The 23,241-nt window shown below is 41.1% G+C and overlaps 1 protein-coding gene and 1 long non-coding RNA gene across 2 annotated transcripts in view; both read right to left on the bottom strand.

The window, feature by feature from the left end:
* LOC146634353 (uncharacterized) overlaps window positions 1-23,241 on the bottom strand; it is a 453,764-nt gene that overhangs the window by 337,260 nt on the left and 93,263 nt on the right. The gene's annotated exons all lie outside the window — the stretch shown is intronic.
* Window positions 326-21,915, bottom strand: LOC146634355 (uncharacterized). The gene is made up of 3 exons (XR_014905466.1): window positions 21,853-21,915; window positions 6,329-6,434; window positions 326-432 (listed from the first exon to the last, which is right to left on the bottom strand). It is a non-coding gene; the product is annotated as an uncharacterized LOC146634355 (long non-coding RNA).

The raw sequence follows: 23,241 nt of genomic DNA, 5'->3' as shown, positions 1-23,241 counted from the left end.
TCTGCCACACTGATCACAGCTGTATGGCTTAATTCCAGAGTGAGTAACTAGATGCCTCTGTAAGCTGCTACTGTGAGTAAAAGCTCTGCCACACTGATCACAGCTGTATGGCTTAATTCCAGAGTGGGTAACTAGATGACTCTGTAAGTTGCTACTGTGAGGAAAAGCTCTGCCACACTGATCACAGCTGTACGCTTTAACTCCACTGTGGATGAGTTGGTGTTTTTTTAGGGAACCCTTCCTGGAAAAAGACTTTCCACACAAGTCACAGCTGAACGGTCTCTCTCCAGTGTGGATGACCTGATGCTGTTTGAGTTTAGCCCTCACAGTAAAACCCTTCCCACACTCGTCACAGGTGTGTTTTTTCTCTCCCTTTCTTCTGTGAGGTTTGTCGGCCTCCTGAGAGCGCTGACTTCTGGCTCCATGTTGGTCCTGCAGTGACAGAGATACAAACAGAGGCAGTGAGTGAAATGCAGTCGTGGAACAAACTCAACCTTCAAACTCCATTAACACTAGTTTTAAACCTGAAGGTGGAGCGTGGCACCAAACACCTTAAAGGTCTCTTATCCCCACCTGCTGGTAGTTCTACCACATTACATCCAACCTGCTGTTAAAGATAATTCATGACTGGTCAAACACTAAAATCATGCCCACACACACACACACACACACACACACACACACACACACACACACACATTATTTTATAATTTAGATTATTTTGTTGTTTCCTATTACATATTTCTATAATTTGTATAGATTTATACAGAATTATTCAGTGATAATAAATCCTATGTTTGTTTATTCTAAAGGAACCCCGTTAGCTTCCACAACAGATGTTGCTCGTCTTCCGTCAAATACTCACATAAAATATTACACAATAAAGTGGATTCAAGATATCCACATAATTTCACTCTTACATCCACAGTGAGGTTTCACAGTTGTTCAAATATAAGCAATCAATAATAATAATAATAATATCAATAACATTGAGGCACATTACACAAATGTCAAAAACAAATCATATCTTACAATATTTACAACAACTAAAAGCTCTGTAAATCGGCTTTTAAGTCTTCATTGAAGTTTTGAATAATTCTCTAATTTTTTAAGGCAACTTATTCCACTTAAAAGTTGCTCTAAATGTAACAGTTTTACAAAACGTTACTTTTAACTCGAGCATTTACTAAATTGCAGCTTGTTGAAAACTGTGTAATATGATGATGTATTTCATCTGGATACTGCAGCTGAGCAGAATAAATGTGGTGTGTTTAACAGAATTGCTTTCTTTAGAACTACAAGTAAGCCATAGAATATTTTAGCCTGTACAGGAAGCCAAGAAAGGTTATTATGCATTTTATCAATATTAGTATAGTATGAACATCTTCACACTAATCTGGACGCCTTATTCTGGACTAACTGAAGTCTGTTAAGATCTGTCTTATTAGCTGCTGACCAAATGATTGAACAATACTCCAGATGAGACATTACTAGTGCATTAATGACATCTTTCATAATGAAGAAGTGATACACAAAGAGCATTTCATAGCCATAGCTATGCCTTGTCGGCAGAGTTATGTGACATTAGTGATGTTTGTACTTTCAGCGTTAACTTGGTTTTAAAGCCTTTAAAATATACGCCGTTCAATAGTCGACCTTAATCTGACAGAGAATGTGATGATTTTGTGGATAATTAAAGTCAGTCATATATCCACAAACACAACAAGCTGAAAGTCAGTGATGCTGCTCGGTTTGCAGTCCTGAACATCATGGCACAAGCAGGATCCACTGCACTGTTAATGTTAGCTGTGTTATATTACTGCCGCTGTTCGGTGGTGTCGAGCCAAACGCACTTTAACGTGTGTTTGAACGAGCTGACGGTTCACTCGTTAAGCTGAAAGAAAGATGCTTTAATCACAGCAGTCACACATGTGTCCACTGCACCATCTGGAACTCTTCTTGTTTACACTCGTAATAACACAAACACTAAATCCTGCTTCTCTGGTGCTGTTGTGTAGCAGTGTGTACACCTGAGACTGTCACCTGTCTGTCTGTCCTGCACTCTCTCTCTGTTTCTTTCTCTCTGATTGTGGAATAAAAGTATGAACATGTGTTTATAAGTTACACTTGTGTTTGAATCCTGCAGCTTATCACACATTTGATTTCCATGTGTGACGACTGCAAGTGTCCAGAGTGAGGACAGACTGAGGGAGCCACTGCTGCACATCATCTGTGAGGCTTTGCAGCCCTGATGATCCACCAGGACAAACTCAGCAGTGTGTGAGGAAGAGGAGGAGGAAGAGCCAGCAGCAGCTGACAGATGGAGAGAATAGACAGACTGTTCCCTGTTTGTGAAGGACTGCTAGGAAAGTTTAACATAACTGTCTGTCCTGAATCAGTGTTGGTCAAGTTACTTGAAAAAAGTAATCAGTAACTAATTACTGATTACTTCCCAAAAAAGTAATCCCGTTACTTTACTGATTACTTATTTTCAAAAGTAATTAATTACTTAGTTACTTAGTTACTTTTTAAAAACACGATTCTACATAATCCATCATATAAAATGTAATCAAATGGAAAAGTCTCTTTTTTTTAACTTGTTTTATCAGTTTTAATCTTTTAACTTTATGCATCAAGCAAAAATTTAATTATATGCAACATTCTGACTTGAATAAATTAGTTTAACATTGAAACCTATTTTCTGCACATTCCAGCACATAAAATAAAATATTTGTTGTGTTTACACTCAGTCTTTCAAATAGATGCAAGTAAAACACAGCAGAACATAAATAAAGTCAAAGACTCAGCGGTCCTGTTGCTCTATTTTCACCTGTAAAGCAGGAGTTGGGTAGGCAGAGGTTTACCCTGGTGCAGGTGTGCCGCGGTCAGTGGAAGAATCCGCAAGTTTCTCTGTGAGTTTCCCATTACGCCGTTGCGCACTTGGTGCTTGCTTGGAAGTTTAGGGTTTCTTTTTCCCGCTGTAAAAAGAAGTTTTCTTCCCACGCACGATGGACGCTAATGTTTTTGTCACTTTTTATGGAATCAAACTCAAAGTAAGGTCAGTACTTCCACACTTTAAACGCTGCACGCTCATACTCTCTCCCACAGTCGATATATGATCCATTGTTGATCTGCACACAGCTGTTGTCACTAACGGCGCACTCGCTTACATCACTGTTGTGAGACATTCTCGAAAAGAAATCACGGTTTTAGTAACGCAGCTTTCCTACGGGAAAGTAACGGTAATCTAATTACCGTTTTTGCAATAGTAATCCCTTACTTGGGTTACAAGTAACGCGTTACTGCCCATCTCTGGTCCTGAATCAGTCTTATTAGGTAATGTTCAAATAATGTGATCATCCCAGTGTTTTCAGTGTGGGAGAAAGTACTCAGGGCCTTCAAGTTACACACTATGAAAGGCAGCAACAAGTTTAATGTTCAGAAACCTAAAGTCTGTATCAGCAGCAGAATGGAGCTAAAATAAATGTTTGTTTCAGTTCTATGAAGCTTTGAGTATTTTGGATCAGTAGCTGCTGTGTTTGTTGCATCATATTGCTGTAACTGTTTATATGCTTTATATATTCTGAGCTAAGTTGATCTATAGTGTTACATCATATTCTATAAGGATGTTATGTGTTTGTAGACTTTCTGCCCAGTTTGACCCATTTAGCAGACGTCAGCCTGTTTAAGGCTCTGATGTCTATTCTGTGTGACTTAAAGCAGTTATGACATGGTCTGATTTTCTCACCCAATAAAGGAATATTTCATATATCAGTCTACTCTTCATTCTATCAGACACAGTTATCACAGCTCCTACATTTGCTTTTTACACATATATGTAAGCATTGAGCCAAATTTATTACCAACATATTAAATGAACAATATTTGTCTCTTATATATGATACATCTGTATACACACTGTCACAGATACTTGTCTGTGAGTGAAGTGATTAATATAATAACTATAATATTGGCCATATTATATTTACATTACCACAGTGAGATGACTTTAGTCTCATGAACAACATCAGCTAATTGTTATTTACAGCTAATCTTAAACGACTGTTCAGCACAGAAATGAAGCCCAACAATCATGTTTCACAGTCCTGTGGTCTCAGCCTCAGATACTCATCAAATCACACAGAGCTCATGTAGAAACAAATGAACTAAATATGTTCTCCTTCATTTCTGTCAAACAAAGCTGTATGAAACGTTTCCAGCTGTTTAGTATCATGGTTGCTAGGCAACCTGGGCAGCACGACCGAGGCTAGACGTCCCATTTCACGAGCCTACGAGCCTCGCACTTCGGCCTTAGCGGTCTTTGAGTACCCTTGAGGACTTTAAAGCTGCAGAACCTGAATCGGGATACAGCCATGATGATCTCCAGCCTCGTGCTCGCCAACATTCTCACCTGAGTTAAGAAGACGATCACTGAAATGGTCTCAGCAGGTCCTTTGATGACAGCAATGAAATGCAGTGGTAAGGCTTTTTGGGGATTAAGTTCGTTTTCATGGCAAAGAAGGACGATGCAGTTCATCTGATCACTCCTCATAACATTCTGGAGTGCAGGCAAAATGCTACTACTGAGCTATTTTGTATTGTTTTAAATGTGTGTTTCCTATGTACTTTTTCCCTTTGAAATGAGAATAATTTGTTGTACAACATAGAATATTTTGAAAGAAATTTAGAAACACTACAAGCAACCAGTAGTAATAATAAGTTACAGGCATGATAGCTTAAATGTTGAACTACTGTGTTCTGGCCTGGTCCCCAGGTCAGGTTTTTCCCTTTGCTTATTTGGATTGGATTGGTTTTGAGGACCTGAGAAGAATCGAGGATCCCTTTTCCAGTACTGGATGGCGAGCCCAGCCCAAAGAGCCGGATGAACTGGTAGATTGTAACCCGACTGGTTACACACACACTGAGTGACTATTGAACATTGAAAGACTGAAATTGACTTTAAAAAAGACACAAAAGACAATATATCCTTAGGTCGACCATTTGTGGGGTTTATTTTATTTTGTTTTCAAGAAGAGCGCTCTACTTTTGTTAAATGTGCACAACTTTAATAATTGTTAATAAATGCAATTGTGTTTTCTGCACCTACTGTGTACAAGTCCTCTGTTGTCATACACCCTTGGCTCCTACGAATCTAGAACCTGTCTGATCTGGTCCATATTTCCCTTCTGTCCTTGTACTGTGGTTAAAGGTAACTATACTGCCGTACTACATGCAAAGAAGGCAAGAAGTAGCACTAACAGGTCTAGTATTGCACCACCAGTGTTACAGTAGCATGAAGAGAGGAGAGATCGTATCTTCCCTTGCTGATTTATGGTGGGATTAACGTAGCTATGTCTGTTCTAGTCTGAGTGCTTTTCTGTTTAGATGAACTGCTGGACTTCCTTACCGGGGGGGGGGGGGTCTAGTCTACCCTCTTCCTGACCAAGGATGTTTGCTTGTGTGCTTTTATGACCCTTTGATCAGCAGTACCTCTCACACACACACACACACACACACACACACACACAGGCAAGGTACTCTTTGTGTGTATGTGGACGTCATATGTTAATGAACCTATGCATATTCATGTAACCTCAATAAAAGGACAGTGGTATGGGAGGACGGACGAGACCAACTGGAGTCAAGCGGTTGTCCAGTTCTCTCCCGTGCACGAGTAACATGAAGAAGCTTGCCTACAAGTGTCTTGCTTTTGCAGTGTAATTATATTGTCTTCAACGTTCCAGCGAATAGGTTTATACTCTAAAACCTATCAAAGACGATCACTGAAATGGTCTCAGCAGGTCCTTTGATGACAGCAATGAAATGCAGTGGTAAGGCTTTTTGGGGATTAAGTTCGTTTTCATGGCAAAGAAGGACGATGCAGTTCATCTGATCACTCCTCATAACATTCTGGAGTGCAGGCAAAATGCTATTATAAAAACTTAAGCAGCAACTTCTCCAGGTTCCAATATTTATGCAATTCTCAAACCTTTTGGCCACGACTGTATAACCTCTTCTGAAGTTTAGTGGATATTATACATGGTTATGCTCAGGATGTGTCGGCCAGTTTCCACTGGAAACGCCTTTTGGTTAAACTGTCAGCGAGGAATTTGCATTTGCACTGTTACATTTTTATATAACTTTAATGCACATAAACAACAGCTGCTTGTTTCAGTGAAAATACATTGATGGGTTTTTAATAAAGTTGTGCAACTGTAAAGTATTTTATCTGGTGTCAATTCTATCGTCAGCTACATTGTTATGGCAAATGTTCAAATGTATATGGTGATAAATATCTTTGGTCATATGGTCCTGCTCTGTCTGTCACCTTCTGTGTTGAGCTCATTGTTTCCTCTGTAGTGGCTGAGCTGAGTCCAAGTAGCTGAAAATGTTCCTCTGCTGCTCCGTCAGACTCTCCTCCTCCTGCTGATCAGCTGGGACACAAAACAGATCTTTGTTAGGCTCCACACTGCACTGAAGAGTCAAAGTGTCTCTTATGTTCATCTGACAAGTAAAAGAACACATTTTTGTTTCCCGAGGTGGGCAACTTGTTGGAAACAAACACAAAAGGTTTGAGCACTGATACCTGCCATTGCTGGCATTGAAAGATGCAACGCCAGCAATGTGGATTGTCAAGACTCAAACCAATCATCAAGCAAAGACAACAGGGATCATTTGTTTCTGTTTATTTAGCATTCACAGCATTTGTAGTTGCCTTCTGTGCAGGGGAAGTCCACGCACACTGTGTGGTACCGCCATCCGCAGAAGGTGCATTCAACCTCTGTAAGAGAAACGAGATTGTCTGAGACTGAAATGATATTCACTAAAGAAGTGGTGATTTGTAAAACTTCACATTTTGATCCGGGACGTACTCTGCATGAAAAGAAGCGCTCACTCTTCCTGCTCAACAAATGACAAGGGCGGAGCCTTATACCACGTGATACAGAAGCTGTGCCGTGTGATGCTAAAATTAGCAGGGAAAAAACAACGGAGAGCACGTCAGGGATGACGAGAAAGTGACAGGAGAAAATCCGTCCCGATCAACCACCCAAACATCAATAACGGGAACTTTATACAGCGCTTCCCTATACACGTCGAACTCCCGCAGGCACAAAGACATTACGGAGGCTATCACTTATCACCTGACCAAAGATATGGCTCCATCAACACTGTGCAAAACGAGGGATTTAGGAAAATGATCAACACCCTAGACAAACGCTACACAGTGCCATCCCGCAACTATTTTTCTATTGTTGCACTACCTGCTCTGTACACGCAGCGTCGAGCAACGGTGGAGATGGAATTTCAAGCAGTACAACATTTTGCTGCAACAACAAAACGTGAGACATTTGTTGTTTTATGTTTATTTATTGTTATGAGAGAATCATGATCTCAATTCTAAGCCAAAAAATCGTGATTCTCATTTTATGCAAAATCGTGCAGCCCTAACATTAACACAAAACTATTGTTTCACCAGAGAAACACACATGAAGAGAGAGAGAGAGACAATAACAGCTACCAAACAGTCGTCATAATTCGTCACACAATGAGAAAAGGACAAATCAACAAGTAACAATGACTAATTAATATTAAAATCTGTAACATAATGTATTGTTTGGAGTTTAGTCTGATTGGTTCAGGATGACCTGCCATTATCCAATCACACGTCTGCTTACCTGCATCTTTTCTCTTTTTTCCTAACCTGAGCACCTGATGGCTTTGAACTTTTGTTGTCCGTCTTCCATTGGTTTGAATTTTACGCTGCAGTACAAACACAAATCCCCCAACCCGAGGATCAGCACAATTAACCTAACAGACCTACACCTTAGTTCACAGATTCACTTTGTCTAAGGTTGATTTCTGGGATTTCACACAACCCAGGATTCAGATCGTGAATCCATGATGGGCTTGGATTTACATCATTATAAATGAAATGTGCTCTACTTGGAAGCAGCCGGCCCCGCCCCTTTTGACGGGTTGTGTGAGACTTTAAATCATCAAACTGTAAATTATAAATTAAATTGTTATTGATCCTTTACCCCGAGTCCTAAAGTGTAGATTTATTTTCTTACTCTTCTTATATTTGTTTGTTTACTTGCACCGCTGTAACTGCAGCCTCGTCGTCTCGTCTCTCTATATGCTGGACTATCTGTAGCGGAGATGACAATAAAGTTTACTTTGACTTCAGCAGCGCGCAGGCGCACCGAGGGCTCTCGCGCTCACTTTATAGAATTTAGAAAAAACATCGGTGCAGATTATAAGTCTGTATCATAATATCTGTTTGTTGTGTTGTTTTTATTTTGTTTTGCGAGTTGGTTATTAGATGCCGCTCCAGCCAGCCAGAGACTCCCCGCCGCTGGGGTGCGTCTTAACTCTCACAAGGTCACCAACACGAAACGTGGCATGTCGATGTCTCAAGTCATAGTAATGTTTTTGTCTGTCATGGCTATAGTCCAAAGCTGCTTTGGCGTGGTCGTGAGCTTCCTGCAGGGAGGCTCTCAGAGTCTCAGGGTAAGGCACACTCGGTTCATCAACACCTGCTGTAGAAGGCTGAGTGATAAGGTCAAGCGGGGTGTCTAACTCACGACCATAAAGCATCATGGCAGGAGTCATACCTGTACTGTCATGGGGGGCGGTGCGCAGAGCAAAGCAAATCTGAGGGAGAAACTTGTCCCATGATGTGTGCTTATCACCTACATAAGCACGGATTGCAGTTTTCAGAGTCCGGTTGACGCGTTCAGTAGCATTTGTCTGAGGGTGATATGCCGTAGTGAGTCTGTGCACCGAGCCGAAGGCAGAAACAACATGTTCAAAAAGCTCACTCACAAAAGGAGACCCTCTGTCAGAAATGAGGTAAGTGGGTGTACCATGCCTAGCAAAAATGTCAGTGACGAATTTACCAGCTGCTACCTGAGATATAGCTTCTTTGACAGCACTGGCTTCAACCCATTTAGTCAAATAGTCAACAAACACGATCAAATAAGCATTACCAGTGGGGGTGCGGGGAAGTGGCCCAACAAAATCCACACCCACATACTCCCAGGGTTTCTGGGGGACAATGGGAACCATAAGACCGGCTGCTTTTTTCTGACTTGGCTTGGTGAGTTGGCACACTGAGCATGAAATCACATAGCGTTTCACATCAGCTGCCATTTTGGGCCAGAAAAACCTAAAACGCAGTCTAGCCAATGTCTTAGAAACACCCAAGTGACCTGCTGTGGGGTGGTCATGGTAATAGTCCAGCAAGGTGCCTCTCATGGAAGTAGGGGCAAACAGTTTCAGCTCTTTCAAAGAGTGCAAAGCACATGTGGACTTGGGTTCTCTGTGATACAAAAGAGAGTCATACACAACATACTGTAACAAGGTGGCATTGTCCGAGCTGTTCAGAGAGTCTGCTTCAATGTCTCTGAGGAGTGGACCTGTGACATGATCGTCTAACTGCAGCTGTCTGAATTGTGAACGGTCAGCCAGAATGACGGGGGGCAGAGTACGAATGTCCAGGCTGCCCATAACAGCATGATCTGGTAAAAGATCAGTCGGCCTGTCACAGGTCAGAGGCAAAGGGTTGCGTGACAGTGCGTCGGGAACTTTGTTCTGTGCACCAGGTTTCTGCACTATTGTGAAATCAAAGTCCTGCAAACGAAGTGACCAGCGGGCGAGTCGGCCCGTTGGGTTTTGACGAGACACCTGAGACTGTTGTGGTCAGTGAAGATAGTAACATGAACACCTTCAACATATGGGCGGAAGTGTTCCAGAGCCCATATCACAGCGAGGCACTCCTTCTCTGAAGTGCAGTAGGGGAGTTCAGCTTTGTGAAGGGAGCGACTAGCAAAAGCCACAACATACTCACGACCCTTGTCATCCTTTTGCATCAACACTGCCCCAAGACCAATGTCACATGCATCGGCGTGAATGGAAAAGGGACGGTTGAAGTCTGGAAATGACAGGATCGGGGCTGATGTGACTTGATCCTTCAAAGTGTCCATGGCCCTTCGACAGCTGTCGTCCCAGTGGAAAGCATTGTCCTTTTTGGTGATGGCGTGAAGAGGTTCGGCATGGCGGGCATAATTCTGAATGAAGCGTCGATAATAGCCAGTCAAGCCAAGGAACTGACGGACGTGTTTCACTGAGGTTGGGGTATCAAACTCCTTAACCGCCTTTACTTTGTCCAGATCGGGCTTAACACCTGATGATGTGATGCGGTACCCGAGAAAGGTGAATTCATCGAGGCAGAATTGGCACTTTTTGAGCTTCAATGACAAGCCAGCAGCCTAGAGTCTGCCCAGCACCTCCTCAAGATCCACTAAGTGCTGTTCAAAGGTAGGTGAGGCGATAACAATGTCATCCAGGTAGACTGCGCACGTTTTGTAAATGAGGCCAGCAAGCACAGAGTTCATGAGTCTCTGAAAAGTTGCAGGTGCGTTGCAGAGCCCAAAGGGCAGCACCCGAAACTGGAAGAGACCACAGTGAGAGATGAAGGCAGTTTTAGGCTTCGAGTCCTCTGCTACAGCAACCTGCCAATAGCCTCGCGCTAAGTCCAATGTCGAGACAAACTTTCCTCTTGCCAGAAAGTCCAAAGACTCATCTACACGAGGCAGGGGATAAGAGTCTTTTCGGGTAACTTGGTTAAGCCCTCGAAAGTCCAAACAAAACCTTGGTTCCGTGGCCGCTCTATTTACAATGACTACAGGAGCTGCCCAAGGGCTTGTGGAAGGTTCAATGATGTTGTCCTTCAACATTTGTTGCACTTGTTCTTCAATCACACGTGTCTTAGCAGGTGACGTGCGATAGGGTGGGAGTTTGACAGGTGTTGCATTGCCAGTCTCTATGGCGTGCTCAGTGAGAGCCGTTCAACCAAGTTGACCATCAAACAAGGAGCTAAACTTGCTGAGCAGATTTAGCAAAGCATCCTTGTTGTTCTCTGAGAGACTTGCTTCAGACAATTTGGCTGTTAAGTCTGAGCGAACCAAGTCCAAAGACATCAGTGTTCCAGGTGAATGTGAGTAATCATTTTGAAGGTCCTCTTCATTGTCTGCGAGTGGGCAGGGGATGTCCTCAATGTAGACTGTTCTAGTGGGAATGTGAATAGAAACAGAAGCTCTTGCCATAAAATCCATTCCCAGAATGAAAGGAGAGGACAAATCTGGTATTATGGCAAAACGCTGGTAAAAGTTCTTGTTCATGAATTCAATATTGAGCCAAATAACACCAACAGGGATACAGGGAGCATTATTGGCGAGGTTAACTGCAGGACCATTCCACTCACTTGTGTTTCTAGGGTAAGAGTCATTTACTTGAATGAGATCTGTTCGTACAGCCGAGAGGGAAGCACCCGTGTCGAGGGTAGCATCCACAGATGAAGCATTGAAGTTCACTTTTGTTCTTAGTGGGGTATTCCAGTGGACTTGTGAAAAATTGTCTTCCAAGTGTCCAAGACTGTGTCCACCCTGTAGTGAATCGGGCGTGTGAGGCTCCGTTAGTAACTGGGGGAAGGTTGGCCTCTGTGAAATGTCCTCCCCCCGTAGTTTCCCGACTGCCTGTATTGTGGCTGGGATGTGGTGCTGCTTAATTCCACCTTTTCATGGCCAGGGTCAGAGGGGCCAGGTGCTGGCAATAGCTGGACTGGGCCATGCCTAGCGGTGTTCGAGGCTCGTTGTGGCAAATGAGGTTGGGTGTTACAGTTTGGGCAGGTGCGTGTAGTGAACCCTGGCTGAGAGCATTTGAAGCAGTAAGGTTCAGGCTTATAGTTGTCTTTGCTACATAAAGCAGGCTGTGGTCTTTGTGGTCCAAGCACTGAGTGAAGCTCATGAGCGCGTAGCAGCAGGTCCATTACAGAAGTGACATTAGCGCCATACAGGGCAACTCTGTATTTTTCGAGAGCATGTTTACTAATTAGGTCAATTCTGTCTTTTTCAGGTGGGGGGCTCTTCAGTTTGTCAAACTCACTCAACATGTGGGCGACAAAGGTTGGGAGCGGCTCGTCCTGAGCCTTAACACGATCCAAAATTCCTCTCAGGATGCGTTCTTGGTTGTCGGAGGGCAGAAAAACTGTCTTAAACAGTTGACAGAATTGAGCCCATGATGTGATGTGGGAGCTCAGTGCCTTGAACCATTTCCCGGGCTCTTTTGCAAGAAAGTGTGGCAGTTCGTTTAGCAATTGCCCATCAGTTAGGTTCAATGAGGCTTTGTATGTGCCAACTGTATTTAACCAGTCTTCAGGTTGCACTTTTCCGTCCCCAGCATACACAGGAGGCTCAAGCTTTGCGTGTTCAGTGAGTCACGTAAACAATCACTAAGCTTATTCACCTCAGTTCTTAACTCCACCACTTGTTGGCTAAGGCTAGGAGTCACATTTTCAACTATCTGGCACATAGGTAACGAGGTAAGTTCCATGTCTGAGTCAGAGTCGTCTGGGCAGTGTGCCATTGCGATTTCAAAAAAATTAAGCCGCTCCAGGGCACAGCGCAGTTATTGATATAGCAGTAAAAGAGTCAGTTAGGTCAGACTAGAAAGACAAAACTGCAAAAATGCGTTCAAGATTAAATTTAGAAAAACCACATATAAAATTTTGCCCAACAACTGAAATTAGACTGGAGTGATCAGAACCATGTTATTACAATAGCATGTCTGCAACACTAGAGCTCAATGCAAGATTAGTTTTAAGTCGTTTCGTTATACTGAGCCGAAGACCAGCACCAACAGTTGTAGTCGGCCAAGCTATCACTTACATGTGCTACAGTCAGTCTCAGCAGAGGGAAAGGGGAATGAAAAGCCAGCAGAAATGTTCATGTCCAGGCTCTCCACAGAAGAATTAATCCTTAGAAGACGAAACCAACAACAAATAACAAATCCACACAGTCCATTCGCGTCGCGGAGTCAGCTTCTCTCTTTTTCTTTCTCCCAAGCAGAGCAGCGGCACACCACGGTATCCAGAAATTAGTCGGGTCCCACCTGAGCTGAGGCTGCGGCCATGGCTGGAGAAAACGTCCGAGCGTCCGCAAAACTGGGGGGATTTCGGAGACAGTTCACGTGCTAGAAGAGAAGAATCCTCGGCGGGATGCAAAAATCGTCTGAAGTCCAAGGGGAAAAAGTTCGGGCGCCAGTTGTAACGTGCAGTGGAGATGAAGCCAGCCGCGGAGGTGTGCAGGTGGATAGCGAATGAGCAACAGCTTCTGACTTTCCAAAAAGTACTCATTTATTTACAATATCAAAAATAAAAGTGCTACCTCTACCACACATTACTAAAGAGCACACTAGTCCGCGTACACACGGGAGCATCCATTACAGGAGGAGTGCGAAGAAGAACAAAAGGGGGTGACACCAGTCGTGAGACAGGAGGCGCCGCCATGTGGTGATACACTGCATTACAATAGCAACTGTTACAATATAAATATTGTTCTGAGAGGCTTTTTGTTGGTTGAGTCTGAAATTGATTGTATGTACAATTCATATCCTTATAAAAAGGCAGAAATATGGTGTTTTATTAATAAACTTACATTTATGGATATAAAATAGCTAATAGTATTAACAAATATTTTATAAAAAAAACATTTATCATTCTTCCTGGGGAACTTAAAGAAAAAGAATAAAACATTTTCCCATCGTAAAGAAAACTCCCTTAAAATATGGACAATAACAAAACTGCTAAATTCTTCCAGAATCTCTGTGTAGAGGAACCAAAAGAGATGTGCCACAGTTTCTGGATGATCCCCACAGAAAGTTCAATTAGTATTTATGTCTCTTTTAAATGTTACCATATAGTGACTGGCTGGGTAACATTTATGAAGAATTTTATATGAGATTTCCTTCACCTTGTTCACAATTAGATATTTATGGGATCATCCAGACTGTCTTCCAGGTGATATCTGGAACATGTCGGTTCCAGTAAGATATTCTATATATGGGAGAGACATGATATCTTCTTGGAATAAACTACGTATTCTCTTATTGCTGTTACCAAGTTCCTGTGAAAAGCAGATTTTTCCCACTGCTGACTCAGCTGGATCAGGGAGAGTGACTGAGGCAGATATTGAGCTGTCAGTGTTTTTATATAACATTAAAGTCCCTGAGGGTATGGCACCAAGCACCATTGAGAATTCCCCAACACTGTTTGACAAGTTTGACGAGCATCTTGACTTTTGGTCTTTGGATATTAACAGTCCTGGATATGTGACTTCTTGTTTAACAGAAATGTTACAGAGAGCATTTGCAGTGCAGCCTTTAATTGCTAGTAATTCACATTTTTTTAGATTTCGACATAAAGCAGATGCCTCAGAGAAATCACTAATAACACTAAGGGCTGGACGGATTTGATTTGCATTCTTCAAGAAGAGTGTGGTGTCATCAGCTAGCTGGCTGATGATGAACTCCTTATCAGCTGTGCTGATTCCTTGTATAACAGGTCAAATCTCGGGGTGGAGTCTTAATCATTTTAATTGAGCTATTGCCATTCGTGTACAAGGTTTTGATAGCTTTACAGAAAAATGCCAAATTTTTCCAAAGAGTGGAAAATAAATTGATGTTCAATTGTATCAAAAGCCTTTTAAAAATCCAGGAAGAGAATGAAGCTATAGTCAGATACCAAATCAGAGTAATCAAGTAGATCTAAAACCAGTCTCATGTTCTTAGAAAGGTGTCTGCTTCTCATAAAGCCTGATTGTGTCTCATCGATAATTGTGTCCAAGAACTCTTTCATTCTGTTAGCAAGTACTAAAGCCATAATCTCATAGTCATCATTGAGCAGACAGATGGGTCTCCAATTATCAATAAGAAGTAAGTCTTTGTTTGGCTTTGGAATAAGTGTTATGAGACCCTGAGCAAGAGTAGGAGGGAGGATGTTATTCTCTACACTTCCTATGAAAAGCTGCAGTAAGAACGGAGCCAGATGATTAGAAAATGATTCATAAAACTCTGCAGTTAAACCATCTGTGCCGGGAGATTTGTTGGCCTTAAGTGCAGAAATAGGATTACAAACGACCTCCACAGTCAGAGGGCTGCCACAGTGACTTCCATCTTTCACAACAATAGTTTTTAGGTTTTTAATATTATTGAGAAACAGCGTTGAGACACACATATATACATATACATATATATACATATACATATACACATACACATATATACACATACATATATATACATATACACATATATACACATACATATATATACATATACACATACACATATACATATACACACATACACATATATATATATATACATATATGTGTGTGTGTATATATATATATACATATATGTGTGTGTGTATATATATATACATATATGTGTGTGTGTATATATATATACATATATGTGTGTGTGTATATATATATATACATATATATATATATATATACATATATGTGTGTGTGTGTATATATATACATATATGTGTGTGTGTGTATATATATACATATATGTGTGTGTGTGTATATATATACATATATGTGTGTGTGTGTATATATATACATATATGTGTGTGTGTGTATGTATATATATACATATATGTGTGTGTGTGTATATATATACATATATATATATATATATATATATGTGTGTATATATATATATATGTGTGTGTGTATATATATATATATATATACAGTGCTTTCGGTTCGGTACGCATATGTATCGAACAATACAATTTTTTTCAATTTTTTTTTTTTTCAATTTTTTTCTTTTTTTTTTTGTGTCCCGTTTGGATCTATAGCCATCAGAATTGTTGTCTTGAGGCCAAGAAAGATGCCAAGAGGATTTATTTTAAGTGGATCATCATATTGGTCCATTTGATTGACCTTTATTATAATTATGAATTATAATAAAACGGGACAGACATGACTGTGGGATAGGACAGGGGGAAAGAATGAAAGAAAGAGGGGGAGAGAAAGAAAGAAAACCAAAGGGGAGAAAAAAAAAAGAACAATACAAAATTTGTAATTTATTTTATCAACTTTCCTTCTGACGATGCTGTCTGTGTTGAGCGCTCAGTGAATCTGCATTTGACTACTCCGCCTAGGCTCGAGAGTGCAGCCTAGGCGGAGTAGTCGAACGCAGATTCACTGAGCACTCAACACAGACAGCATGGTCAGAAGGAAGAGCGCAGGGCAAGCTAGCGAGACAGAAGTGGACCTCCCCACCCTCATTCAGATCTGGCGTTTGGAATTATTTTGGTTTTCATGTGACGTATGACCCTGAAGGTAAGCGAGTCATGGACTAAAGTAAAACAGTATGTTGCATGTGCCATGCAATGCTCAATTACATGGGTGGGAGCTAGTGTGTTAGCGCAGTTAGCTCGTTAACGTGTTGGCCGTCTAGCCCCTCTGTATAGGGTAGCTCGTTAACGGAGATTTGCCATGTTGTGGCGTTAAGGTTATTTCAACGAGATTAACCTGAAAGCACTAGTGGGAACACAACGAATATGACTGCACATTTACACCGACATCATCCTAGTGCAAAGACAAAAACAACAAGCATGCTACTAACTTTAGCCGAGTCATTTAGACAGCTGTTAGCACATGATTCTCCTTATGCTGCTGAGAATATAGCCCAGAAGAAGCGGATAGTATAGCTTTTATTTTGGAAAGAGACATTTCTCTGTAATAAACTCTCTTTTCCAAAGATGAGTGATTCCTCAATCAGATACAGGGCTCGCAATATCGCTAGCCCGACGTCCCGGGGCTATCTCTGCCCTGCCTGTCGGGCTATTGTAGGAAGGAAAAATATATGTCAATGCTTTTGCATTCTTTCAGAAATGTAGCTGGGTAATTATGTCATTGGGTGAGCCACTGTCAATATGTGACATATTGAAATCGTGTTTGAATTTGCGCTTGTTTTTTTGCTTTCACTTTGCAATCGCGCGAACTGTGTATAGAGAGCGACAGCACTGATCTGTGAGTGATGATAATTTGTGCACCAATTCCTCTGACATCGTCTTATTAATTGTTAGCTTACTATGCAAACATGACAAGTGAAATCTCCCGCAGCTTAAACATGTGAGAGGTTGATCGCGCAGAGAATCGCTGAGCTTATGTGAGTGCGGCAGGATATATATTTCACTACGATGACCTGGATGATTGAGAACCTTCACAGACAGATATATATTTTAGTTCTGCTGAGCCAAATAAGACAGGTCAGGGTGAAGAAGTGACAGCCAAAGAAAAGCTTACCACAAAACGGAGAAGTTATGACAAATCAGACTATAAGGCAAAAAGAAAGTGCAGCTTTATGGTTTCATGGACAAAAGAATTTCTGTGGCTGCAATATGACGAGCTAAAAAACAACACGCACAAGGGTTAGGGTTAAATTTAAAAACTGTACTTTTGTGTTAAAATATATATTTACAATTTTAATAAATGACAAATTAAAAAGGCATGAACATTTTTTTTGTATCGAAAAAATATCGAACCGTGACACCAAAGTATCGAACCGAACCGAACCGTGAATTTTGTGTATCGTTGCACCCCTAATATATATATATCTATATATATATAGATATATATATATATAATGTATATTCTACTTTTCTAAATGATTGACTATTTCAATGGAGAACCTAAATGACACGGACCCGTGTTTGTTATTACATATCTCTATTTTGAATGTGACAAGTCTATCATTGCCTGTTATTATATTATATTAACTGTTATAACAGTTAATTGACTCTTTACAGTGGCCTGTGTCAAGAAAAACATGTTATTTTAATCTCACTGTGATATCATTCATAAAGCATTGTCATTATTTCATTATTACTTCATTAGTCTGCATCAGTGTATCATCAATATTATCATGTATCATTTAGTAAATCTGCTACGATAGAATTCTAGATACAATACTCTATCAGTTAGTAAAAGCACCAGTTTAGCTGGAGGTCCAGGCGGACAGAAGTTAAATGAGGACAGTCGAACTTTGGTTGGCCTGGACACAATCACACAAAATACACACTCATGAACACACTATTGGTTAGGTTCCCAGAAAGCAGGAGTGAAAACATCTGGAAAATGTTGTTGTTCTTAGCCATAGAAGGAGATAGGGGAATTCTTCTGAAGTCTTCTGACGTCATGAATGGCTATAAAGCTTCCCGTCTTTGTGCAGACGAGGAAGACATGTTTCCCACACCTGTATAATCTGTGTGTGTGTTTAATAAATCGCCTTTCTGGACACTTCTGGGACTGGTCTGTGCTTATTTTTCCTTCCAAATAAAAAGAACCTTTACACCTGCTATGGTTAATAATAACATGTTCAGTCATGAGTGAAATCAAAGCTTTTCTTCACTTTAGCATTTAACATTCCCAACAATATAATGTGATACCTTAATTAAAACACAGCTAATAAAACACAATTTTCTTAATGCAAACATCAGTGACTCAACATTAGCAACCAAAGGGTTCAGTCTGCAGCTCACACTCATGTGAAGCTACAGCCTCCCCCTTTAGTCTCTGTCATCCTTCTGCTCCTGCACAAACAAAGCAAGACAAAACCTCCACCCTTCTTCTACAGGCTGGGTGAATTGTTGTGGACATTCACTAATCCTAAAGTCGGCACCGTTTTTGTCTCAGTATCAAGTCAGTTAAACTTTTAGTCGTCAGTCCATCACAGTCCAGTCACATGCATACATCCACACACATTCATACCAGATATTGCTGATAATGGAGTCTCACGCGCAGCCTATTCGAGCCTCCATCACCAGCAAGATGACGTCATCATTTTAAAGGAAAACAGCTCCTTGTTTTTGGACTGGATTGACTCGCTGCAATCCTTTTAGGCTCAGGACTTCTCATGTGATCAATGTCCCATATAAGTGAATTTCTCCCAAGCCCATTATAATCATGGAGAAAAACACTTTGCCACTGTTTCCAGTAAGAATATTTTATAGCGCTTTAAAGTTCAACCTCTCAGGTCTGGATTAAAGAGCTGATTTGTTAAATCAGGAACTCACAAAATACCAAAATATCACCACCGGTGGATCACACCTCTCAGATGTTCTTATCTCAGTGCACTGTAACAAAAGCACAAACAAACGCAACCAATAAAATACTAATAAAGTAACAAATACTGGGGCCCATTGCAAACATGTCCAAGCATAAAACCATCTTTCTCTCTCTTAGAGAAAGAAAACAATCCAAACCTCACTGATAAAATCAACCTAGTGTCAAGCAAAACCCAAAAATCAACCAAAACTTCACCAGAAAGTTTTTCTCCCTCCCGGGACAATATTGTGCAGGAATACAGGCACCGTAACTCCTTTTGCACTGACAAAAACATGTTGGATTGACTTGATTCAATAGTGGACACTGGTTGCACACAAAGGTTTTGCTTTGGCAGAAACTTAAACAACTGAGTTAAATCAACACAACCTTTTCATATTCAGTAAACCTGCATGTTGTGTTCATAAAACACGATTGAAACATGTTCAGATGGAGTAAGTTGAGCTCCTGGAACATTTTAATCCTTCAATTGAAATTGAATGGGTCTACAACAACTACCATCCTCCTATCTCTATCCTGGTTGCAGCAGGGCTGGGAAATAACCCTGAAGTGATAGGTTACCAGGCAGGGTACACCCTGGACAGCTCACCAGTCTATCAGATAGAAACACACAGCCGTTTACATTCATGGATAATTTAGCCCAGGACCTTCTTACTGTGGAGCAACAGCACTAACCAGCATGCCAACAATGGAGGAAATACAGGAAAGCTATGATTTCCTGTATTTGAGGCAGAATTATTTTGTTCTTGCCCTTGACAAGTTAATCCACAATAAATAGCAACAGCATGCATGTGGTGTGTGTGTCGTTGTCTGCCTCTTATAACTCCAGTGATTTTCCAGTAGTTTGAAATAGGGCTGCCACAAACGATTATTTTAATAGTCGACTAGCCAGCGATTATTTTTGCGATTAGTCGACTAATCAGATCATCATCCATTGGACGTAAAACTACAGCTTATTGCACCAGCAGCATCTGCTCTTATATAACTATCATTAGCTTACAGCTTTAAGTGTTTAAGGTCTGTGCTAACTAAAAATAAAGACAAGATGATAGTTTATTAAATTTTAATGACATTTGCAGATTGTTTCGGTGAAGTTTAATAAACTCCTTGCTATCTAAAATATAACAGGACACCGGAGTAAATTCTCGAGCATCTCACACTTCTGATAATCAGCTGTCTGCTTGATGTTTATTCAGCTGTGTAAAAACTATAACTTTAATCTCAGCCAAACCGATTTACTCAGGAACAAATAAAACACTGAAAAAAAGGCCAAACAATAACATTTTGAAGTTATCTAAGTGACTTATATATGTTTAACCTGAGTAGCGAAAGACGGCGGTGGGTTTGCAAACGATTTGCCGGGAGTCCGGTGTTCTCACGGCTCTAGTTAGCCTCGCCCCCGGCTAGCTATCGAGCTAGCGGGTAACAGACGTCTCCGAAAACGTCGAAACGCTTTTGAAAGTATGTGGTGTCTTGATAAACTGAGCAGATATTTGAGGTTTACACAGCTACATTCTCGCCTGAAAATATGTTAAACGTTTGTTTTGTGACCCAGAAAGAATAATAAGAGTAACATTAAAACTAACTAGCTGCTGCCATTGTTGGAAACTGAGCTGGGCCGCGCTATGAATTCTGGGACAGAGCTACTTCTTCTTCGGGGTTTAACGGCAGCTGGCATCCTTGTACATGCAGTGCTGCCATCTTCTGTTTCAGTCCGGTATTACACTCTTAAATCCTACTACTTATTCCTGCGTCTTTTGGGATCTTACAAAGCTTCAAACGACGCGTCGACTATTAAATCAGTCGTCGACGATTTTAATAGTCGACGTAATCGTGACTAGTCGAATAATCGTGGCAGCCCTAGTTTGAAATCTTATGCGGTGTTGACACAATAATTTGTTGTAAACCAGGAAATTCCCAACTGTGGTAGAAAGCACAGCTTAGCCTTAGCAAATGTTCAAAGAAAAGTCGTCACTTCCTGATTTCTGCTTCACTGATAAATATTGTCACACTGGGGTTTTTGCAAATGATATCAGTGAGCACTGTGTGGCAGCTGGAGTCAGACAACTGAAGCTCCCACAATCAAGACCACAAACAGCTTTCAAAGGAGATTTGAAGCTTTTCTGGCAGCAAGCTTCATGATTTATGGGACTGGAACTGGAACAGAAACTACCTGATCACCAATGGTGAGCTGGCATGGAATTATTTTTATGACATTTTATCAAAGTTATAAATAAGCATGCCCATTAACACATAGTGAGTGAGCATGTTGTCTTCCCACGCAGTGAACAGCGGACGCTAATGTTTTTGTCACTTTTTACAGAGTCAAACTCAAAGTAAGGTCAGTGCTTCCACGCTTTAAACGCTGCACGCTCACACTCTCTCCACACTCGATAGATTATCCATTGTTCATCTGCACACAGCTGCGGTTTTAGTAACGCAGTAACGCAGCGTGCTTACGGCAAAGTAACAGTAATCTAATTACCTTTTTTGCAATAGTAATCCCTCACTTTACTCGTTTCTTGAAAAAAGTAATCGGATTACTGCCCATCTCTGGTTGGAGCTGTGCACTTGTGGGTTCAACCTTGTGTACACGTTTATCTTTGCTGTGTGTACTTGTACCTCTGAGTGGAAGCTGAACTCTTGAGTTCGAGTATCGAAGCATCAGCTGTGACGTTAAAGTCCAAACAGCTCGTTCATTTGACGTGCAAATGAACGAAGGTAACGCTGTTTTCATGTGGATGTGTCACTGAGACACTTTCCACATCCACAGCTCACAAAATGGGAAAACTATAGAAGTATAACAATGAAGAAGTTACTATGTTACGGGTCCCAAGGATGAAGACCTCGATGACAAATATGTTACCTGTAAAAGCAGGTGAAGAGCAGAGTAAGGAAGACACGATGCGTCTCTGCTTTCCTCCAGAACGTGTCTGAGTCTGATTTATTTCACACAAATAAATGCTATAAAACACTAAACATGAGCTTTCAATATACTGTTCAGCTGGTTCCTCATTCACATCAATTACATTTACTTATTTCACAACATCAGTGAAATATACTCTTTTTAACTGGTTCAGTTTCTCAAGTTCACACTTCTTTCCATAACAGCTACATCCTTTTATCATATCAATAAACACATCACATTGTCTTCTGCAGTGTCTTACTGGCTAAACAGTTCTATTCAATAACAGCATTGGTAAATACATTACATTTGTTCCCTCCAGTAATTTACTGGCAAAATCACTATTTAGTGCATCATGAAACACAGCTTGTTTAATCAACCCATGAATGCCTCTGTTAGCTACACAGAGTTGCTCAGAGTGCTTGTGTTACACTAGCTAATCTACTCAGTCACTTTAACAGAACTATTAACATTCACATCTCACAGAACTGATTTGATTGGAGCATTACAACACGTTTGCACAGAGCATAGGAGCGCACTGACTCTGCTTCACGAGCGCTCCACCTAACGAGCGGGCTCGCGGTGCGGTCGCGCGGGACACTCCTCTGGTTTTCTCCCGTGTTTACATATAAATAACTTTGGCGGACCGCCTTAACTCTCCCATTCACATTAACGTGGGTAACCATGGTGACAATAAACAACATTTTCGGTGCGAGCACCGTGTACCGACCTGTAAAAGCAGGTGAAGAGCAGAGTAAGGAAGACACGATGCGTCTCTGCTTTCCTCCAGAACGTGTCTGAGGAAGCAGCGGAAGGTGGGCTCCACTTACTGCACCCCGAAACCCCGGAGCAAGCACCAAAGTTCCGCCCTCACTGCTTTCTAACATAAAATGAATCCCTGTTACATGGATTTTCTATCCTCTTAAAGAAACTGAAAATAAATACATATAGCGATGAAAAATGTCCCGTTACATGAGTGTTTTACACAAAATAATATTAATGTGGTCATTCCCTCACAGGGGTGCCACAACTACACTGCTGTTTTGACAGAGACACAGTGTGTTTATCTAACTTGGCTGAAGCCAAAGTTCTCCAGACAAATTCAGTCTGTTTCTGCCAAGTGTGAACTCACTGGATGAGCGCCAGATACACAGAATCAAAAAGGGATAAATTACTTTTCTTATGTCATGTTCCCGTCACAAACTGGCTCAAGGAGAGGGGAAGCAGGAGTCCACAGATGAAATGTTCCTATAAATAAAGTGGAATTTATTCAAACTTTACCAAAACTTCAACACATCAAATACAAGCAGTTCAGCAGGGAGTGGATGTGTGTTGCATGTGCCAGGTGGA

This window comes from Diplotaxodon limnothrissa, linkage group LG3 (assembly GCF_057381915.1).
Source record: "Diplotaxodon limnothrissa isolate DT_005_m linkage group LG3, D_limnothrissa_male_GT1.1, whole genome shotgun sequence".
In the NCBI taxonomy this organism is placed as follows: domain Eukaryota; kingdom Metazoa; phylum Chordata; class Actinopteri; order Cichliformes; family Cichlidae; genus Diplotaxodon; species Diplotaxodon limnothrissa.
Note: the sequence above shows the minus strand (reverse complement) of the source record. Positions and strands in the feature narration are given on the sequence as shown.